General features: G+C 44.0%; 1 protein-coding gene across 7 annotated transcripts in view; it reads right to left on the bottom strand.

Moving 5' to 3' along the window:
• The window catches only part of LOC130918623 (adenylate kinase 7-like), a 219,082-nt gene that overhangs the window by 71,038 nt on the left and 128,092 nt on the right, over window positions 1-19,952 (bottom strand). The gene's annotated exons all lie outside the window — the stretch shown is intronic.

The following is a 19,952-nucleotide window of genomic DNA, read 5'->3' as shown; positions in this document are numbered from 1 at the left end:
CAGATTTTCTACAGGGTTGAGATCTGGAGACTGGCTAGGCCACTCCAGGACTTTGAAATGCTTCTTACGAAGCCACTCCTTTGCTGCCCTAGCTGTGTGTTTGGGATCATTGTCATGCTGAAAGACCCAGCCATGTCTCATCTTCAATGCCCTTGCTGATGGAAGGAGATTTTCACCCAAAATCTCTCGATACATTCCATTCATTATTTCATTTACACAGATCAGTCGTCCCTTTGCAGAAAAACAGCCCCAAAGCATGGTGTTCCTGTATGGTGTTCTTCGGATCCAATTCAGTATTCTTTCTCCCCCAAACACCAGAACATGTGTTTCTACCAAAAAGTTATATTTTGGCTTCATCTAACCATAACACATTCTCCCAGTCCTCTTCTGGATCATCCAAATGCTCTCTCGCGAACCGCAGACGGGCCTGGACGTGTACTGGTTTCAGCAGGGGGACACGTCTGGCAGTGCAGGAATTGAGTCCCTGGCGGCGCATTGTGTTACTGATAGTAGCCTTTGTTACTGTGGTCCCAGCTCGCTGTAGGTCATTCACTAGGTCCCCCCGTGTGGTTCTGGGATTTTTGCTCACAGTTCTTGTTATCATTTTGACCCCACGGGGTGAGATCTTGCATGGAGCCCCAGATCGAGGGAGATTATCAGTGGTCTTGTATGTCTTCCATTTTCTAATAATTGCTCCCACAGTTCTTTACACCAAGCGTTTTACCTTTTGCAGATTCAGTTTTCCCAGCCTGGTGCAGGTCTACAATTTTGTCTCTGGTGTCCTTCGACAGCTCTTTGGTCTTGGCCATAGTGGAGTTTGGAGTGTGACTGACTGAGGTTGTTGACAGGTGACTTTTATACCGATAATGAGGTAAAACAGGTGCCATTAATACAGGTAACAAGTGGAGCCTCGTTAGACCTCGTTAGAAGAAGTTAGACCTCTTTGACAGCCAGAAATCTTGCTTGTTTGTGGGTGACCAAATACTTTTTTTCCACTGTAATTTGGGGGTTAACATTCTTTAAAAATCAGACAATGTGATTTTCTGTTTTTTTTTTCACATTCTGTCTCTCATGGTTGAGGTTTCACCCATGTTGACAATTACAGGCCTCTCTAATATTTTCAAGTGGGAGAACTTGCACAAGTATAGGTTGACTAAATACTTATTCGCCCCACTGTAACTGGAGAAAGGCTGTGAACAGTGAAGCCTGCACTTCCCTTTTTTTGCTCCTTCCCCAACAACCTTTTCAAAGAATAGAAAAGGAGAAAAAAAGGAAAGCTATGTGTAATCAGTTAAACTTTGACAGGTGCTGCTTGTTTCAGCAGCAAGTTCATTGGGTAAACTCTCTGCACGTTATCGGTTGGAACAAAATCCAGCACCCTCTTGGCCCTTTCTGGAATCGGTTTGACACCTGTGGTCTAAGGGGGTTCAGCAAAGGGAAAGAAACGCAGAGATCTACTTTCATTCGCTGACTAAATCTAGGCAAGGTGGCTTTTTAGCATAAGCGGAGTTTAAGGGGGGGCAGCCCCCCCCCCGGTTGCCGAAAAGTGTCATTTCATGTAATTGACTTTCCTATATATATATATATATATATATATATATATATATATATATATATATATTTATATATACAGTGCCTTGCAAAAGTATTCGGCCCCCTTGAACCTTGCAACCTTTCGCCACATTTCAGGCTTCAAACATAAAGATATAAAATTTTAATTTTTTGTCAAGAATCAACAACAAGTGGGACACAATCGTGAAGTGGAACAAAATTTATTGGATAATTTAAACTTTTTTAACAAATAAAAAACTGAAAAGTGGGGCGTGCAATATTATTCGGCCCCCTTGCGTTAATACTTTGTAGCGCCACCTTTTGCTCCAATTACAGCTGCAAGTCGCTTGGAGTATGTTTCTGTCAGTTTTGCACATCGAGAGACTGACATTCTTGCCCATTCTTCTTTGCAAAACAGCTCGAGCTCAGTGAGGTTGGATGGAGAGTGTTTGTGAACAGCAGTCTTCAGCTCTTTCCACAAATTCTCGATTGGATTCAGGTCTGGACTTTGACTTGGCCATTCTAACACCTGGATACGTTTATTTTTGAACCATTCCATTGTAGATTTGGCTTTATGTTTTGGATCATTGTCCTGTTGGAAGATAAATCTCCGTCCCAGTCTCAGGTCTTGTGCAGATACCAACAGGTTTTCTTCCAGAATGTTCCTGTATTTGGCTGCATCCATCGTCCCGTCAATTTTAAACATCTTCCCTGTCCCTGCTGAAGAAAAGCAGGCCCAAACCATGATGCTGCCACCACCATGTTTGACAGTGGGGATGGTGTGTTCAGGGTGATGAGCTGTGTTGCTTTTACGCCAAACATATCATTTTGCATTGTGGCCAAAAAGTTCAATTTTGGTTTCATCTGACCAGAGCACCTTCTTCCACATGTTTGGTGTGTCTCCCAGGTGGATGGTGGCAAACTTTAAACGAGACTTTTTATGGATATCTTTGAGAAATGGCTTTCTTCTTGCCACTCTTCCATAAAGGCCAGATTTGTGCAGTGTATGACTGATTGTTGTCCTGTGGACAGACTCTCCCACCTCAGCTGTAGATCTCTGCAGTTCATCCAGAGTGATCATGGGCCTCTTGGCTGCATCTCTGATCAGTTTTCTCCTTGTTTGAGAAGAAAGTTTGGAAGGACGGCCGGGTCTTGGTAGATTTGCAGTGGTCTGATGCTCCTTCCATTTCAATATGATGGCTTGCACAGTGCTCCTTGAGATGTTTAAAGCTTGGGAAATCTTTTTGTATCCAAATCCGGCTTTAAACTTCTCCACAACAGTATCTCGGACCTGCCTGGTGTGTTCCTTGGTTTTCATAATGCTCTTTGCACTTTAAACAGAACCCTGAGACTATCACAGAGCAGGTGCATTTATACGGAGACTTGATTACACACAGGTGGATTCTATTTATCATCATCGGTCATTTAGGACAACATTGGATCATTCAGAGATCCTCACTGAACTTCTGGAGTGAGTTTGCTGCACTGAAAGTAAAGGGGCCGAATAATATTGCACGCCCCACTTTTCAGTTTTTTATGTGTTAAAAAAGTTTAAATTATCCAATAAATGTTGTTCCACTTCACGATTGTGTCCCACCTGTTGTTGATTCTTGACAAAAAAATTAAATTTCATATATTTATGTTTGAAGCCTGAAATGTGGCGAAAGGTTGCAAGATTCAAGGGGGCCGAATACTTTGGAAGGCACTGTATATACATATACGTATACATATATATATATATGTATATATAAATTGTAAAGCAATAAAACAAACAATAAAAATGAATGAACAAAAAAGATGTTTTTATAATGGGTATTATTTCGAACAGATCATGTAATCACCTGATCTGTTAGAAAAATGATGACGGTGACGATGACGATGATGAGGACATGATGACGGTCATTTGCTTTGCATATTATTTTCAACAACAACAAGAATTAGGGGAGGGATATTTGATTTTTCTAATGATTTTTTTCTTTGTTTAAAAATATTTTATTGAAGCAACTTTTGGGGGGATTCAATGATTTAGACACAAATGTCACACAAAAAGGATTGCTAAAATCAAAGAAAATTTTTTAAATGAAAAATTAAGTGTTCAAATACAAATTTTTGAGTCTCAAAAATTTGTTCGCATTCAAAACCTTTTTTCTATGATTGAATTTTTCTTTTTTTTTTTTTGATTGAAGTGATTTTTCTTTTGAAAATATATTTTTTTGTTTGAAGCAACTTATTTTTTGATTGAATAATAAAGACACAAATGTGTTAGTCAAAATGTGGCCCAAACGCAAAACATTACTTCAATCAAAAAAAAAATTACAAAAAAAAAAAAAAAAAAAAAAAAAATCCAAAGAAAAATAGCTTTCAAATGTGTTTTTTTGAGTTTCAAATTTAACTTTTTTTTTCTTTTTTTTTTTTTTGAAAAAATATATTTTGATTGAACCTTTTTTGATTGAAGCAACTTTTTTTGAGATCGAATAATGAAGACACAAATCTACCTCCATATGGCTCCACCCAGGTGATACAATTTTTGACTGGGGTAACTATATTGGCACGACACCGGCGGGCGTACCATATTCAATGGATGATGATCTTGGCGAAAAGTATAGCCTAAGCAGTCTGATTTGGAATTCCCCTCAAGAATGATGGGAAACAAAATAAAATGCTCATGTTCAACTTATTGTTATATATATTCTTGTAAGTTAATTTTATTGCTGACACTGCGTTTTGGGGTCATCAAGATGTTGTGCCCCCCCTGCCCCAAAAGTCAAACTCCGCCTATGCTTTTTAGACTAGGTTTTGGACTGATTTGCTCCCAATTTACAGGCTTACTCCATTTTTTTTAACTGCTAGTCCTCGATCTGATTGGAGGAACTGGTTTGCTCAGTGGAAGGTTTACTTGCACTTGGTATGAGGGAATTCAACAGACCAATGGGCACCACGGTCTCAATTATGACCTGTTTATAAAACATGCTGTCAAATTAGGAATTTTTAACGGGAATTTGCTAAATTATTCGCTTGCTTGCTTACATGTATCGATTTTGATTTTGAAAAAAATGCATTATTATCTAATTCCGAAAGTTTCGGTGAATCCTCATGGAAAACGTGTGGGGTTTGGTACCCTTATCAAGGATAAGAACCACTCCTCCAGTGGGAGGAAGGGGCGGTCTCAGTTGTCTGCTCTACCATTTGCTTCATATGGTTCCTGTGAACTCCCGGAACTCCTACAAAAGGCCCTGCCCGAGATCAGAACCTTAAAGTGTTCTTAGAGCAATGCAGTTCCTTTTTTGTGGAAACAAGACTTTCACAGTTCTAGCAACTAAACTGTCCTATGAACTGCTAAAGGTTCCTGCAGTGCAAAAGGGTCTTTAGTCCAGGAAGCTACCTTATTCAGCTCCGATCTTTGCAGAGGAGCATCAGCTCAATTCTGAAAAATTCTCACCCTACCTGGGAGAGTTCTGCAAGATCTGCGAAGCAAACTCATTCCTGCCATTTGCTATTACTCATGTATCCTGTTCTTCATAGATGAGTAAATGAGAGTAAACGTTACAATGTAGTCAATCAATTCATGCTTTACATTTTGGTCCAAATATGATGTTGTTTACGTGCATATTTGCTTTATATTGGGTTGTTGTCTAAGGGGAATGATGAGCGTAAAATGGTGCTCCCTTTTTTAATGTGTAACTGTCAGTTTAACTGTGGGCATCACATAACCTCCATTTACTAATACAACTTGCTTTGATAATATTTACACTGTGTTTTCGTGTAGGTAAAATATGTTTTGTAGACTTAGAACAAAAACTAGAAATGTAAATGTTTATAACTGTTGCTGCTTGAGTCGCCAATATTTGATTGAAATGTACTAAAAATGCACTTTGATGGTGGTTAATGAGCTAAAATTGATTTGGGGAAAAATGGTGGCTGAAGTTAGGATAATTGATGTTGTGTGTTGTGTGAAAATACTGCTTGTATTTAGGAGAGCCAACAATTGTGTTGGGAAGAATTGACTGTTTAAATTGACAATAGTGTGTACTGAATAAGGCAAATGAGACAAAGCGGACAGTATTTATATTAATGTTATGTTAAGTTTTCAAATGTGTGAATAAAGATTCCTGAAGAACACTGGCGAGCTGGCGTCATCATGTCCTACTGTTACTCATGTAACCTGTTCTTTATAGGATTCATACAATTGTGAATGGTGGCAAATTCTGGGGCCTCTGAGGCTACGGTCATACTATAGGTATTAATGTATGAATCAGATTTTTTCGTGTTTTTCTGACTTGAGTGAGGCGTTAACTTGACAGTCTGAACGTGACAAGACGCATAGAACTGGACCATTTCAAGTCCGATGTGGGTCCCTTTCGTATATGGTTCAAATCCGATCTGGGCCACATTTTTCCAGAATGTCACGGCGGTCTGTACTGTCAAGTCTCCCAAATCGGAATTCATGCAGCAATTACGTCTTTAAAGAGCGAGAGAGATGCTACAGTAGCGGTGCAGCTGTGTGTTATTAGCGCCTAGCTTGCATTGAACACGGCTTTTGGGGAAGGCTTGACAATAGTCGTAAAAAATAAAAATGGGTCGAGGATAAGCCTGAGAATGATTGGTTTTCTCTCTATTCTATATGAAAAATATTTCAACATTGCTTACACGGCCCAGAGTCGGGGAAAACTGCCCCTATGTGTGTGTGACTCACATGTACAGTGCGTGCATGCTATCGATCCATATAAACTTTGAATATAAGCCTAAACGGGGAGTATTTATGTTTGTTATTTGTGTCCTCTTTTTGAAAAGCAAAATATGATATCCCTGGAATGACGGATGACAGCCAGCATGTGTTTTGCAAATTGCAGTCATTTGTTTTGATGCTTCTGCGCATGCGGGTCTTCTTGCTCAGCGCGTGTCGGACTGCAAATTAGTGTGCATGCGTAGTACTTGAATGGTCTCAATGGGTTTGTGCATTAAGACCTGTAGTATGAACCTAGCCTCACACTTCTAGTTGCAAATTTAACCATTGAAAAACCCACATGAAGTCGGCGTCGTCCTTGTAGATGGTACAATTTGTGTTATTCTATTCATTCGAAATTGTTGGAAACACTTTTTTTTTTTTAACTAAAACATTTGAATTTTTACAGACAAAAACATTTTGAGTATTGGTTGACTTAAACTACATTTTTTTCCCTGCGGGGTGGTACTTTTTCCACAAAAACTAGACATCACCTGACACTAATATGACGTCTACCGTAGGACGGATAATGGCCTTAAACATATAATTAGTTGGACTATACGGCATGTCGGCTACACTACTATGCCTATTATAGTTGCTGGACGAATAATGTAGGCGGGTAATGTTACCCACCGCTAATATGGACTCTAATATGGACTGCTGTCTCCGTACAACATTTGGACACTCAGGAAGTGATGTCATGGCGTCGCTATTTTAAGTGCGGCATGACAGCATTGTAAACAATTAAGGCGGACGATCACTACGTGGCATTCCTGTTCCTCTTTTCTTTTCCAGACATTTTTCTTGAACCTTCAAACTACATCTCAATAAAATACTTCAATTCAGTGCCCATTTGGGGTCCTCCCATCGTGGATCAGGTGACGATAACAGTTTTTTACAGAGCTCGTCTCCCGAGTTGTCTCCGATCAGCCAGCTGCAGGGCTGGCCCCTCCCAACTCAATGCCGACCGAACATGAGTAGTGTATATGTGTATATGCGTGTATATGCGTCCGAGATATAAACACCTGGATGAGCAATAACTATCTTCTACTTAATCCTGAAAAGACAGAAGTCCTTATAATAGGCCCGAAAAGTGTGAGAGACTCTTTAACTGCCCAGATAGTCACTCTGGACAATGTAAGTGTAGCCTCCAGCACCACAGTTAAAAACCTAGGAGTTTTATTCGACCATGACTTATCGTTTAAAGCTCACATTAAACAAACCTGCAGAACGGCCTTCTTTCACCTGCGCAACATAGCCAAAATTAGAAATATTTTATCTAAAAGCGATGCTGAAAAATTAATTCACCCGTTCGTTACATCGAGATTGGATTACTGTAACTCCCTACTTGCAGCTTGTCCTGAAAGTTCCCTAAAATGTCTTCAGTTTGTCCAAAACGCAGCAGCAAGACTTTTAACAGGAACCAATAGAAGAGAGCACATCACCCCTGTGCTCCAGGCCCTTCACTGGCTTCCAGTAGAGTTTAGAATTAAATTTAAAATCCTCCTTCCTTACATTTAAGACCATTAATGGGTTGGGGCCATCTTATCTCTCCAATGCTCTGGTTCCATACCGCCCCAACAGAACACTCCGCTCTCAGAATGCAGGTCTACTGGTAGTTCCCAGGCTTTCTAAAAGTACTGTCGGAGCTAGAGCCTTTAGCCACCAAGCCCCTGTTTTATGGAATCAGCTTCCAGCTAATATTAAAGAAGCCGAGACAGTCTGCACATTTAAGATTAGATTAAAACGTTCCTATTCAGCAAAGCTTATGGTCAGGCTAGTTGAAGTCGGAGTAGACTCAAAGTTTACTCTAAGCTGCACTATAAGCTATAAAGCTGGGGGAAGTACAGCCACTGAGTTCTATCTCCTTTTTTCTCACTCTACCTAGCACTTATCTTACTTTATTTCTATTATCTAATGTTAATATCTAGTTGTCTAGTCTCTTCATCACTAGTCACCCGGTGTCCCCTTTCCCCCCTCCCTCTGGGGAGGGGCTATTTTTCAGCTGCAGCCTCCTGACTGTCCGGACCCCAAGCTGGAAGGACGTCCTCGTTGCTAGCCCCGTCACATCTGGCTAGATGGACCTCTTCTTGTTCCTTTACACCACCGCATTTTTTACGGACTGCAACTTCGCCTGCTAATTCCCATTAGCGGTCCTGGGGCTTCCTGTCTATCCGTCCTGGGAGTGGATCTCTCCTGACTGTGGTACTCCCCAAGGTTTCTCGTTTTCTCCCGAAGACTCTGGAGTTTTTGGAGTTTTTCCTTGCCGACATGGAGGGTCTAAGGATGGGGGATACCCAGGACTTGAATTTATTTATTCATCTTTGTTGCTTTGTTTGCTGTTTCTGATTTTGTATCATATTGCCTCTGCAAAGCCCTTTGAGACAACATTTTTGTGATCTAGGGCTATACAAATAAAATTGAATTGAATTCATTCATTCATTTTCCATGCCGCTTTTCCTCACGAGGGTCGCGGAGGTGCTGGAGCCTATCCCAGCTAACTCGGGGCAGTAGGCAGGGGACACCCTGAACTGGTTGCCAGCCAATTCCAGGGCACAAGGAGACATACAACCATTCACGCACCCACTCATACCTACGGACAATTTAGAGTGTTCAATCAGCCTACCATGCATGTTTTTGGGATGTGGGAGGAAACCGGAGTTCCCGGAGGAAACCCACGCAGGCACGGGGAGAACATGCAAACTCCACACAGGAAGGCCGAAGCCCGGGATTGAACCCTTGATATTAGAACTGTGAGGCAGACGTGCTAACCACTCAGCCACCGTGCCGCCAAATTGAATTGAATTGAATATAAAAATGGGTAGAGGAAAATTCAGGAAAATTAATAACCCCGAAAGTTGACCTGCGTCGTACCCCCTGTCAAAGAGGCTCGCGATCGTTTTTTTTTTTCCAAGACATTTGGCCAAAAGGCCCCCTATGGATCGGCCCCGTTTCCCATGTCCTGTCAAGTATTATGATGTCTATGCTAAAGCAAACTTCATTTCAGGTGTTGCTTCTCCTTTGTATTTATCCTATCCACAAAGTTTTCCCATTTGATTGCAGCCAACCACTTTTAACGTCATGCATTCTCTTTCGGCACCTGGAAAATGTGCTTATTTTTTTATATATCATTCTGACCATTTGTGCCGTCAAATGCTAGCATATCAAAATTGAAAAGTAGAAAGCTGTGGCCAGCTAAAACATAGCCTTGCAAAGCTACAGTGCGTGTTCAAGCTTTAAGGTCCAAAGTGGGTGTACACCATTTGGCCGGAAGCACAGTGACGTAACATGACTAAACCTCTATAGCAGGGGTCAGCAGCCCTTTTGGTGTTGAGTGCCACTTTCAAATTTTCTTGTCAATCAGTGTGCCACACCAAGATTAATGACACGCATCAGAATTTTTATATTCAACAGAGCTGTCATTTTACTCCAAACAAAAAAACATGGACATACATTAAAATCGTATAACTACCATTCTTCTTTATCAATTAACTAAAAAATAAATGTGTATTGTACAAAATATAAAAACTTGAAAATAAGTGCAACAGGAATAACAGCAATACAGCAGCATCCGCTTATGTAAACATATTAGACACACGCACACACACACCCTCCCCAGAAGGAAAGGGGCAACAGGTGTGATTCTCAGTGCAGGTCTCTTACACAGTACAGAGCGGGCTTTTTTAACCTTCAAAGTCAGAACAGACGACTCTTACATTTTGTCTTGTTCACTAGCAACTTAAACTGTGAATTATATGCACAATTTTAGATTTTATATTACAAATAAAAAAATGCCTACATTAATATGATCCCTGGCCCTGTTTTCCATGAATTTTCATGTTTTGTCTCCTAGTGGCATTAGACACTTGTGCGACACACAACGCACAAACAAAGCTACTGGAAGTAACCAGCCAACCAGTTGTTACCGGCATCCCCAAGGGGCCGCTATCCCCTACAAAAGTGTTTTTCAACCTTTTTTGACCCAAGGCACGTTTTTACATTGGAAAAAATTTCGCGGCACATCACAAACAAAAAATATTCCAAAATTATTTTCTGCGCAGTATATTTAATGATTAAATAATTTCTCAACATGTATACTTACTTAGTGTGAAACTTGAGCCTGTTTAGATGAACACAGAGACTTATTCTTCAACCGCTCTCAGTCTCTGTTTTTATTATTATTATTATTTTTAATAGCAGTTAGGCTTGAAAAAGCTCAGAATTATCAGAAAGGGGGACTTGAGCAATGTCTTGAACCACATTCAATTAAATTCAATTTATTTGTATAGCGCTAAATCACTACAAGGTTGTCTCAAAGGGCTTTGCGGAGGCAATATGATACACAATCAGAAACAGCAAATGAAGCAAACAAAGATGAATTAATAAAGTTCAAGTCCTGGGCATCCCCCATCCCTCCATATCGGCAAGGAAGAGCTCCAAAAACTCCAGAGTCTTTGTGAGAAAATGAGAAACCTTGGGGAGTACCACAGTCAGGAGAGATCCACTCCCAGGACGGATAGACAGGAAGCACTAGGACTGCTAATGGGAATTAGCCGGCAAAGTTACAGTTCGTAAAGATGCAGTGGAGTAAAGGAACAAGAAGAGGTCCATCTAGCCAGATGAGACGGCGGTAGCAACGAGGACGTCCATCCAGCCAAGGGTCCGGACAGTCAGGAGGCTGCAGCTGAAAAATAGCCCCTCTCCAGAGGGGAGGGGGGGAAGGGGACACCGGGTGACTAGTGATGATGAGACTAGACGACTAGATATTAACATTGGAAAATAGAAATAAAAAAAGACAAGTGGTAGGTAGAGTGAGAAAAAGGAGATAGAACTCAGTGGCTGTACTTCCCCCAGAATTATAGCTTCTAGTGCAGCTTAGACTAAACTGTGAGTCTACTCCGACTTCAACTAGCCTGACCATAAGCTTTGTCGAATAGGAACGTTTTTAATCTAATCTTAAATGTGAAGACTGTCTCGGCTTATTTCATATTAGCTGGACGCTGATTCCATAAAACTGGGGCTTGGTGGCTAAAGGCTCTAGCTCCGACAGTACTTTTAGAAACCCTGGGAACTACCAGTAGACCTGCATTCTGAGAGCGGAGTGTTCTGTTGGAGCGGTATGGAAACAGAGCATCGTTGAGATTGTTAGGTTTTGTGTTTCTCCTTGTGTGACTTGTCCCTGTGATTACCCATTGCTCTCACCTGTGTGTGTTTTCCCAGTGTATCCTGCAATCTGCATCCACCTGTGTTACCCAGCTGTTCCTCGTCTCGTTACCCCTTGTCTGCGTATATAATGACCCAGTTTCTTGTCACTCCTTGTTGCGTCATTGTCTATGTCTATGTCCGTCTTCACCAAAGTCAAGTCCGTTCCACGCCCTCGTGTACCAGTCCCTCTGCTTAAGTAAGTTTTGTTTGAACATTGCCTTTTGAGCCATAGCCCTTTTGTTTGTACTTTGTGATTTTGTTAGTTATCATTAAAAGGTTTTTTTTTAGTTCACTGCCACCTGCCTCGCTGCATTTTTTGTTTCCCTGCATTTGGGTCCATACAACCTGCCTGCCTGCTCATTCCTGACAGAATGACGCAACCAATCCTGGACCCAGCGGGAAAGATTAATTTTCGGCCACCGCGCCGACACCCTCAAACCACCCACAGACCACAACACATTTTTTTGGATTCTGATTTTTCTGACTTTGAGGAGGATCACAATTTATATGACCTCCTCTATTCTGATTCTGACTCCAACCCAGATTTTTTTTCCATGCCCTTTTCTTCACCCTCTCAGTTTTTTTCAGGCCTCCCTCATTCCATACCACCCAGTCTGTCCAAGAACCCTGTCCAAAAGCCTCGGCGATCTCGTCCACGCCGACGTCGTGGGCACGTCTTGACGGCTCGGCTTCCCGAGGCTCCCCGCAGTCAAGTTCCTCCCGCGCTGGTTCCCCGCAGTCAAGTTCCTCCCGCGCCGGCTCCCCGCAGACAAGTTCCTCCCGCGCCGGCTCCCCGCAGTCAAGTGCCTCCCGCGCCGGCTCCCCGCAGTCAAGTGCCTCCCGCGCCGGCTCCCCGCAGTCAAGTGCCTCCCGCGCCGGCTCCCCGCAGTCAAGTGCCTCCCGCGCCGGCTCCACGCATTCAAGTGCCTCCCGCGCCGGCTCCACGCATTCAAGTGCCTCCCGCGCCGACTCCACGCAGTCAAGTGCCCGCGCCAACTCCACGCAGTCAAGTGCCCGCGCCGACTCCACGCAGTCAAGTGCCCGCGCCGACTCCACGCAGTCAAGTGCCCGCGCCGACTCCACGCAGTCCTGTGCCCGCGCCGACTCCACGCAGTCCTGTGCCCGGGCCGACTGCACCAACAGACTCCTGCGACCAAGCTGCTGTCCCGCCAGCAGATTCCTGCGACCAAGCTGCTGTCCCGCCAGCAGATTCCTGCAACCAAGCTGCTGTCCCGCCAGCAGACGACCAAGCTGCTGTCCCGCCAGCAGACGACCAAGCTGCTGTCCCGCCAGCAGACGACCACGCTGCTGTCCCGCCAGCAGATTCCTGCGACCAAGCTGCTGTCCCGCCAGCAGATTCCTGCGACCACGCTGCTGTTCCGCCAGCAGACTCCTGCGACTCCGCTGCTGTTCCGCCGGCGGACTCCTGCGACTCCGCTGCTGTTCCGCCGGCGGTCTCCTGCGACTCCGCTGCTGTTCCGCCAGCGGTCTCCTGCGACTCCGCTGCTGTCCCGCCAGCGGACTCCTGCGACTCCGCTGCTGTCCCGCCAGCAGACTCCTGTGACTCCGCTGCTGTCCCGCCAGCAGACTCCTGCGACTGTTCCGCCAGCAGTCTCCTGCGACTCCGCTGCTGTTCCGCCAGCAGTCTCCTGCGACTCCGCTGCTGTTCCGCCAGCAGTCTCATGCGACTCCGCTGCTGTCCCGCCAGCAGTCTCCTGCGACTCCGCTGCTGTCAGGCCAGCAGACGACGGCGACTCCGCTGCTGTCACGCCAGCAGACGACCCAAAAGCTGTCACGCCAGCAGACGACCCAAAAGCTGTCCCGCCAGCAGACGACCCAAAAGCTGTTCCGCCAGCAGACGACCCAAAAGCTGTTCCGCCAGCAGACTACTCCGACTCTGTTCCTGGTCCGCACGACGACCCCGACTCCGTTCCTTGTTCGCACAACGATTCCGACTCTGTTCCTGACCCTCGCCCCGACGATGCTGCTCCCCGTTTCCTGCCACAACGTGGCGGTATGGACGACCGAGCACTACCTCGTCTGGGACGCCCGCCTGATCTGCCCGTGCGGTCACCCAATGTCTGGCGCCCCGGGCGCCCTCCCGATCGACCCGTGCGATCGGCCCACGTCTGGCGTCCTGGACGCCCGCCTGACTGGCCGTGACGGGCTGGTGTTGCTCCCTCCTCCGAGCAACCTTCTGACTTGTTGTTTCCTCGGGACGTCTGGGATCCGTCCCTTGAGGGGGGGGGGTACTGTTAGGTTTTGTGTTTGGTTTCTCCTTGTGTGACTTGTCCCTGTGATTACCCATTGCTCTCACCTGTGTGTGTTTTCCCAGTGTATCCTGCAATCTGCATCCACCTGTGTTACCCAGCTGTTCCTCGTCTCGTTACCCCTTGTCTGCGAATATAATGACCCAGTTTCTTGTCACTCCTTGTTGCGTCATTGTCTATGTCTATGTCCGTCTTCACCAAAGTCAAGTCCGTTTCACGCCCTCGTGTACCAGTCCCTCTGCTTAAGTAAGTTTTGTTTGAACATTGCCTTTTGAGCCATAGCCCTTTTGTTTGTACTTTGTGATTTTGTTAGTTATCATTAAAAGGTTTTTTTTTAGTTCACTGCCACCTGCCTCGCTGCATTTTTTGTTTCCCTGCATTTGGGTCCATACAACCTGCCTGCCTGCTCATTCCTGACAGAGATAAGATTGCCCCAACCCAATAATGGTCTTAAATGTAAGAAGGAGGATTTTAAATTTAATTCTAAACTTGACTGGAAGCCAGTGAAGGGCCTGGAGCACAGGGGTAATGTGCTCTCTTCTATTGGTTCCTGTGAAAAGGCTTGCTGCTGTGTTTTTGAGTAGCTGAAGACCTTTTAGAGAACTTTTAGGACAAGCTGCAAGTAGGGAGTTACAGTAGTCCATCTCGATGTAACGATCGCGTGAATTAATTTTTCTGCATCGTTTTCAGATGAAATATTTCTAATTTTGGCTATGTTGCGCGGGTGAAAGAAGGCCATTCTGCAGGTTTGTTTAATGTGAGCTTTAAACGATAAGTCAGGGTCGAATAGAACTCCTAGGTTTTTAACTGTGGTGCTGGAGGCTACACTTACATTGTCCAGAGTGACTTTCTGGGAAGCTAAAGAGTCCCTCACACTTTTCGGGCCTATTATATGGACTTCTGTCTTTTCAGGGTTAAGTAGAAGATAGTGCTCATCCAGGTAATTATATCTCGGACGCAGGTGCTTAGTTTGTCTGCTTGCCTGATCTGCTCAGGTTTAATTGATAAATACAGCTGTGTGTCGTCAGCGTAACAATGAAAGTTAATGCTATGTTTTCTGATGATATTACCTAGAGGAAGCATATACACCGTAAACAAGATGGGCCCGAGGACCGATCCTTGCAGCACACCATAACTTCTGATGATATTACCTAAAGGAAGCATATACAGCGTAAACAAGATGGGCCCGAGGACCGATCCTTGCGGCACACCATAGAGTACGGTGATGATTGCTGGTTTACATTGACAAACTGGTACCTATTAGATAAATATGATTTAAACCAGCAGAGGGCTGCTCCTCTAACGCCTATGTCACATTCTAGTCTCTGCAATAAGATATCATGGTCGATTGTGTCAAAGGCTGCACTCAGGTAACACAGAACCAGGATCGAGACTAATCCAACGTCAGCGGCTAGTAACAAGTCATTAGTTACTTTGACTAATGCAGTTTCAGTGCTATGATAAGCTCAAAAGCCAGACTGGAAATGTTCAAATAAACTATTGTCCTGCAGGTGCTGACAGAGCTGTTTAATTACCACTCTTTCAAGGACTTTGGAGAGAAATGGTAGATTAGAGACATAATATAATTGGCCAAGATATCAGGATCAAGAGTAGGTTTTTTCAAAAGGGGTTCAATAACTGCATATTTAAAGGACTGCGGCACGTGGCCAGTAACTAATGTGGTATTTATTATATTTAGGATAATATCAATAGTTAGAGGCAGGGTCTCTTTAAAAAGTTTGGTTGGGATCGGGTCTAGGAGGCACGTTGATGGTTTGGAGGACATTATAATTGAAATCACATCGATTTGGTCGACAGTGGTAAAGTTATTTAAAATTTTAGAGGGGTTTAGAGGAGATTCTGACTTTTTAGTCTGCACTTTATCAGACCTAATAGTTGGAAGTAATTCATTTATTTTATTTCTAATAGTTGCGATTTTATTGTTAAAAATTTTTAGGAAGTCATCACAGCTAAGGGTGGTTGGGATATAAGGTTCTATTGAGCTGTGACTGTTTGTCAGCCTTGCTACAGTGCTGAAAAGAAACCTAGGATTATTTTTGTTTTCATCTATTAAGGATGAGTAATATCTGGTTTTAGTCATACGCAAGGCCTGTTTATAGGTCACGAATCTATGTTTCCAGGCAGAGAGAGTGTGCTCTGTGTTGGAACGGCGCCAAAGTATTTCTAATTTATGTGTCGATTGTGTAAGAGAGCCTGTTTCAGCATAATACCAGGGAGAGGCTCGTCTCGGCTTGACAAACTTTAATTTGGGGGGAGCGACAACATCGAGAGCAGTTCGGAGAGTAAACATAACACTATCAACAAACTTGTCATTAACAGCAAGGCCGGACATTATTCCTTCATAATCAGATGACATGGAGGCAAAAATTGGCTGTTTATACTCTGAAACAGAGCAATCACATGATGTCCTTTTCATCTGAGTTGTAGTCACTAGTGAAGGATTATCTTGAAGCACAAACTGAAAGGTAATTAGAAAATGATCAGACAGTACAGGGTTGTGGGGATGGACACTAAGATCACTAATCTCCGTACCGTAGGTTAAAATCAGGTCCAGGGTGCGGTTGTGACTATGAGTTGGTTTATTTACATTTTTAAATGAAGCCAGTCCCATCTAGTAGGTCATTAAAAGCCTTACCAAGAGAGTCGCCGTCATCATCAACATGTATATTAAAATCCCCTACAATTATAATTCTATCCCAGTTTAGCAAAATACTGGATAAAAAGTCAGAGAAATCTAACAAAAACTGTGAGTAGGGACCAGGGGGACGGTAAACCACTATGAAAAGAACCGGTTTTTGGTTATTCCAGTTAGCATCTATAATTGATAGTACTAGACTTTCAAATGAGTTATAAATGTGATTAGCTTTACTTTTTGGGCTAATACCTAAACAAAAGTGTGATATTACTGTCATGTGACTTGGGGTTGTGGATTCATTAAGTCTAACAAAGTCATCCTGCTGAAGCCAAGTTTCAGTCAGGGCCAAAATATGAATATTATACTCCCCAATTAAGTCATTAACTAACAGAGATTTGGGCGAGATTGGCCGGATGTTTAATAATCCGCATTTTATATATTTATTAAGAGTTATTTTATTTTCACTGCTATCAGAGGCTATATGTTATCAGGGGCTATATGTATTAAATTCTTTGGTCTCGTTCCTATAGTACTATGTTTTCTACTCTTCACTATACGAGGCACGGACACAGTCTCTATCTTCTGTCCTGAATGTTGGATTTGTGACAGCTCGGAAAGAGGCGAGTGATCATCACTAACACAGTTGTGTTTTACACTACAACATGTTTCGAGTTAAGAGAGCAGCACCATCCCAAGTCGGATGATTGCCGTCTCTGCGTACGAGGCCGGGCTTCCCCCAGAACGCATGCCAGTTATCAATAAAGACTATGTCGTTTTTTGGGCACCTTCTAGACAACCAGCGGTTAAATGATGAGAACCTAGAGTACATCTCGTCATTGACCAAATTAGGCAGAGGACCAGAGAATGCTACGGTTTCCGCCATCGACTTAGCAAGCTTACACACCGAGGCTACTTTTAATTTAAGCACCTTAGACTGTCTCCGCTGGGCGTCGTTACCGCCTGCGTGAATCACGATATGGCGGAACCTCTTTCTACTCTGCTTTAAGAGCCTGAGGTTTCCTTCGATGTCACAGACTCTGGCCCCTGGGTAACACCTGACAGACACCTCCGGGTGTTTCACGTCTCTAACTATGGAACCTTCAATCTAGAGAGTGTCTGGTTCAGCCGGTGTGTCGCTGAGGGGGTCAAACCTATTGCTGACGTGAAAGTGCTGGTGCACTAAGGTTGTGCGTTTACCACTACGCTTCCCCCGTACAGTCACAAATCTGTCCTTAATTTCCCCCGGCTGCACGGGGCTCGCTGAGGGGCCAACTGCGCTAGCATTCCTACAACTGCAAGCAAGACCTGCGGGCCCTGCTACTACCTGGCTATAGCTCAGGTTAGCTTTCGTCTCTAGAGTGCAGAGCCGTGCTTCTAGCTCAGAAACCCTGGTCTTCAGCCCTGAGACTAAGCTACACTTCCTACAGCTACTACTGACCTCGACGAAGCAGCCAGGGTGCTCGGTATACATACAGCACAATAAGTAGAAAAGACGGGAGGGAGAAGGCAGAGGGCTAGCCATGGCTCGGATAAGCTAGGCTAGCAAGACAAAGTTAAAGAGGAAAGGAGAGTATTTTTAATCCACGAGCAGGCGTTTACGCTGTTAAATCGTGGGATAAAACAAATTGAGGAGCACTAGGAGAGCCGAACCTGTCTAGGATCGCTTCTCTGATGTGTCCGTGGGATAAAAAAAATTGAGGAGCACTAGGAGATTAGCGACTAGTAGCAGTGCTAACAAACAAACAATACACTCACCGGATGTGACGTCAGATGTGATGTCAGGGCCGAGCATCTCGCAAACAATAGCTTTGCAGGCAGGTAGTATGAAATGTTTTTGTCACGGTGTGGGACTTTTTGGATTTAGCAACAAGGTAACTGGCTTTGAGGGCTTTCTAATTTACCTTTGTAGTTTTTATCAAAAAGTTGTCACAAAAAGGCAAAAACTAGTTTCTCTGTGTTTTCACGAAGGCAAACAAAATAGTCCATCGACTTGTTTTGAACCGGCAGGTGTTTCGTTTGGAGATGACGTTTAAACTTGCTTGGCGCCATTGCGCTGATTTTGGATTGCTACTTGTGTCGCGTTCATGAACTGCTCGGATTTTTAGCCATTAGCCACCTTGCTGTTCTCAACAATGTGTTGGAATACAACACGGGGAGGATTGACGGTCGTCACATATGGATATAATAGAAAGGAAACTTTGGAGTACATCGACACATGACGAGTCTAACCAAATGATGTGCAGGAGATGTGCTGGGGTTCACATTGTCGTGGACAGCAAGGTCGTTGATGGCTAGAAATCCGAGCAGTTTTTGAACGCGACACGAGCGTCTGCACACGACCGAGAACTCTCGAACTTTCTTCCTACTCCTTCCTCCCTTCTACTGCAGCTCCGCCCAACGACGTAAAAAACAATATCATAATCGCCCTGAATGGGGAAATAGAAAGGAGAGGAGTCAGTGATGACTTTATCACTTTATTGTGGCAACAATGGAAAATAATAAACAAAATAACAGCGGCATCCGCAACATGCGACCGCGAACTTAGCTCTCACGCCGTTCTCCCTGAGACTCCCTCCCTCCTTGCTTGCTTCCCGCTACGTCACCACACTGCAGTCTGATGGCCCCTTCAATGGCCCGTACACAGTTATGGACATTACAAATTTATATATTATATATATATATATAAATGCGACATTAGATAATTTCTCGCGGCACAATAGTGTGCGGCGGCACACTGGTTGAAAAACACTGCCCTACAATATTACCGGCTTACTAGTTAAGCGTAGAAAAAGAAGTGGGCGTCCGGGCGAGGAAAAGAGAGAGAGCAAAGCAAAGTGTTGTGAGGGAGCTGCGCCGAGAGTGCCGTAAAAAGTGGTTGTGTCCCCCGCTGGTTTTTGTTTTGTTGATGAAAAGTCTTCAGGAAAAAGCCATTCAACACGTCACTGTATTTTTATACACATCGCCACCTCTCCGAAGTAAGCACCGGACGAATGGGCGACAACGAGCTATGTTAATTACCGGTCCACTCCACACTATGGTGCCGAGATGAAAGCACCGCGATCACCAAAAGTGCAGATTGGTAACAAAGTGTACTTCAGCCAGCTCTCCGATTGATTTGTTTCGTGACCCGTTAGTAGCCTGTGCTGAATTGAGCACGTAGAGAAAAAAAAGAAACCCCGACGAGCGTATAATTGAGGAAGAGCTGGAGGTGTGCTCAAAATCCATTATTACGCTCATATAACGCCATAGGCAGAGGGGGTGGGGAGGGGCGCTCCCGTAAAGCCCTTAAGTAACAGGGCGCGCAACTGAAAATGTCATATTATTTATTTATTTATTTCAGGTAAAAGGGCGCTTTTTTTTTTTTTTTTTTGACATGCGCTCGCGTGTCACTGGTTAACCCTTCGCGTGCCAGTGCTGACACGCGTGTCATAGGTTGCCGACCCCTGCTCTATAGTATACAGTGCATCAAATAAAAGCCAAATATAAATCAGTATACCAAGAATGATGATATTAACTCTTCATTAGACCTTACCGGAGAGGCTGTTGA

The sequence above is a fragment of the Corythoichthys intestinalis genome, chromosome 1, assembly GCF_030265065.1.
Source record: "Corythoichthys intestinalis isolate RoL2023-P3 chromosome 1, ASM3026506v1, whole genome shotgun sequence".
NCBI classification, from domain to species: Eukaryota; Metazoa; Chordata; class Actinopteri; order Syngnathiformes; family Syngnathidae; genus Corythoichthys; species Corythoichthys intestinalis.
Note: the sequence above shows the minus strand (reverse complement) of the source record. Positions and strands in the feature narration are given on the sequence as shown.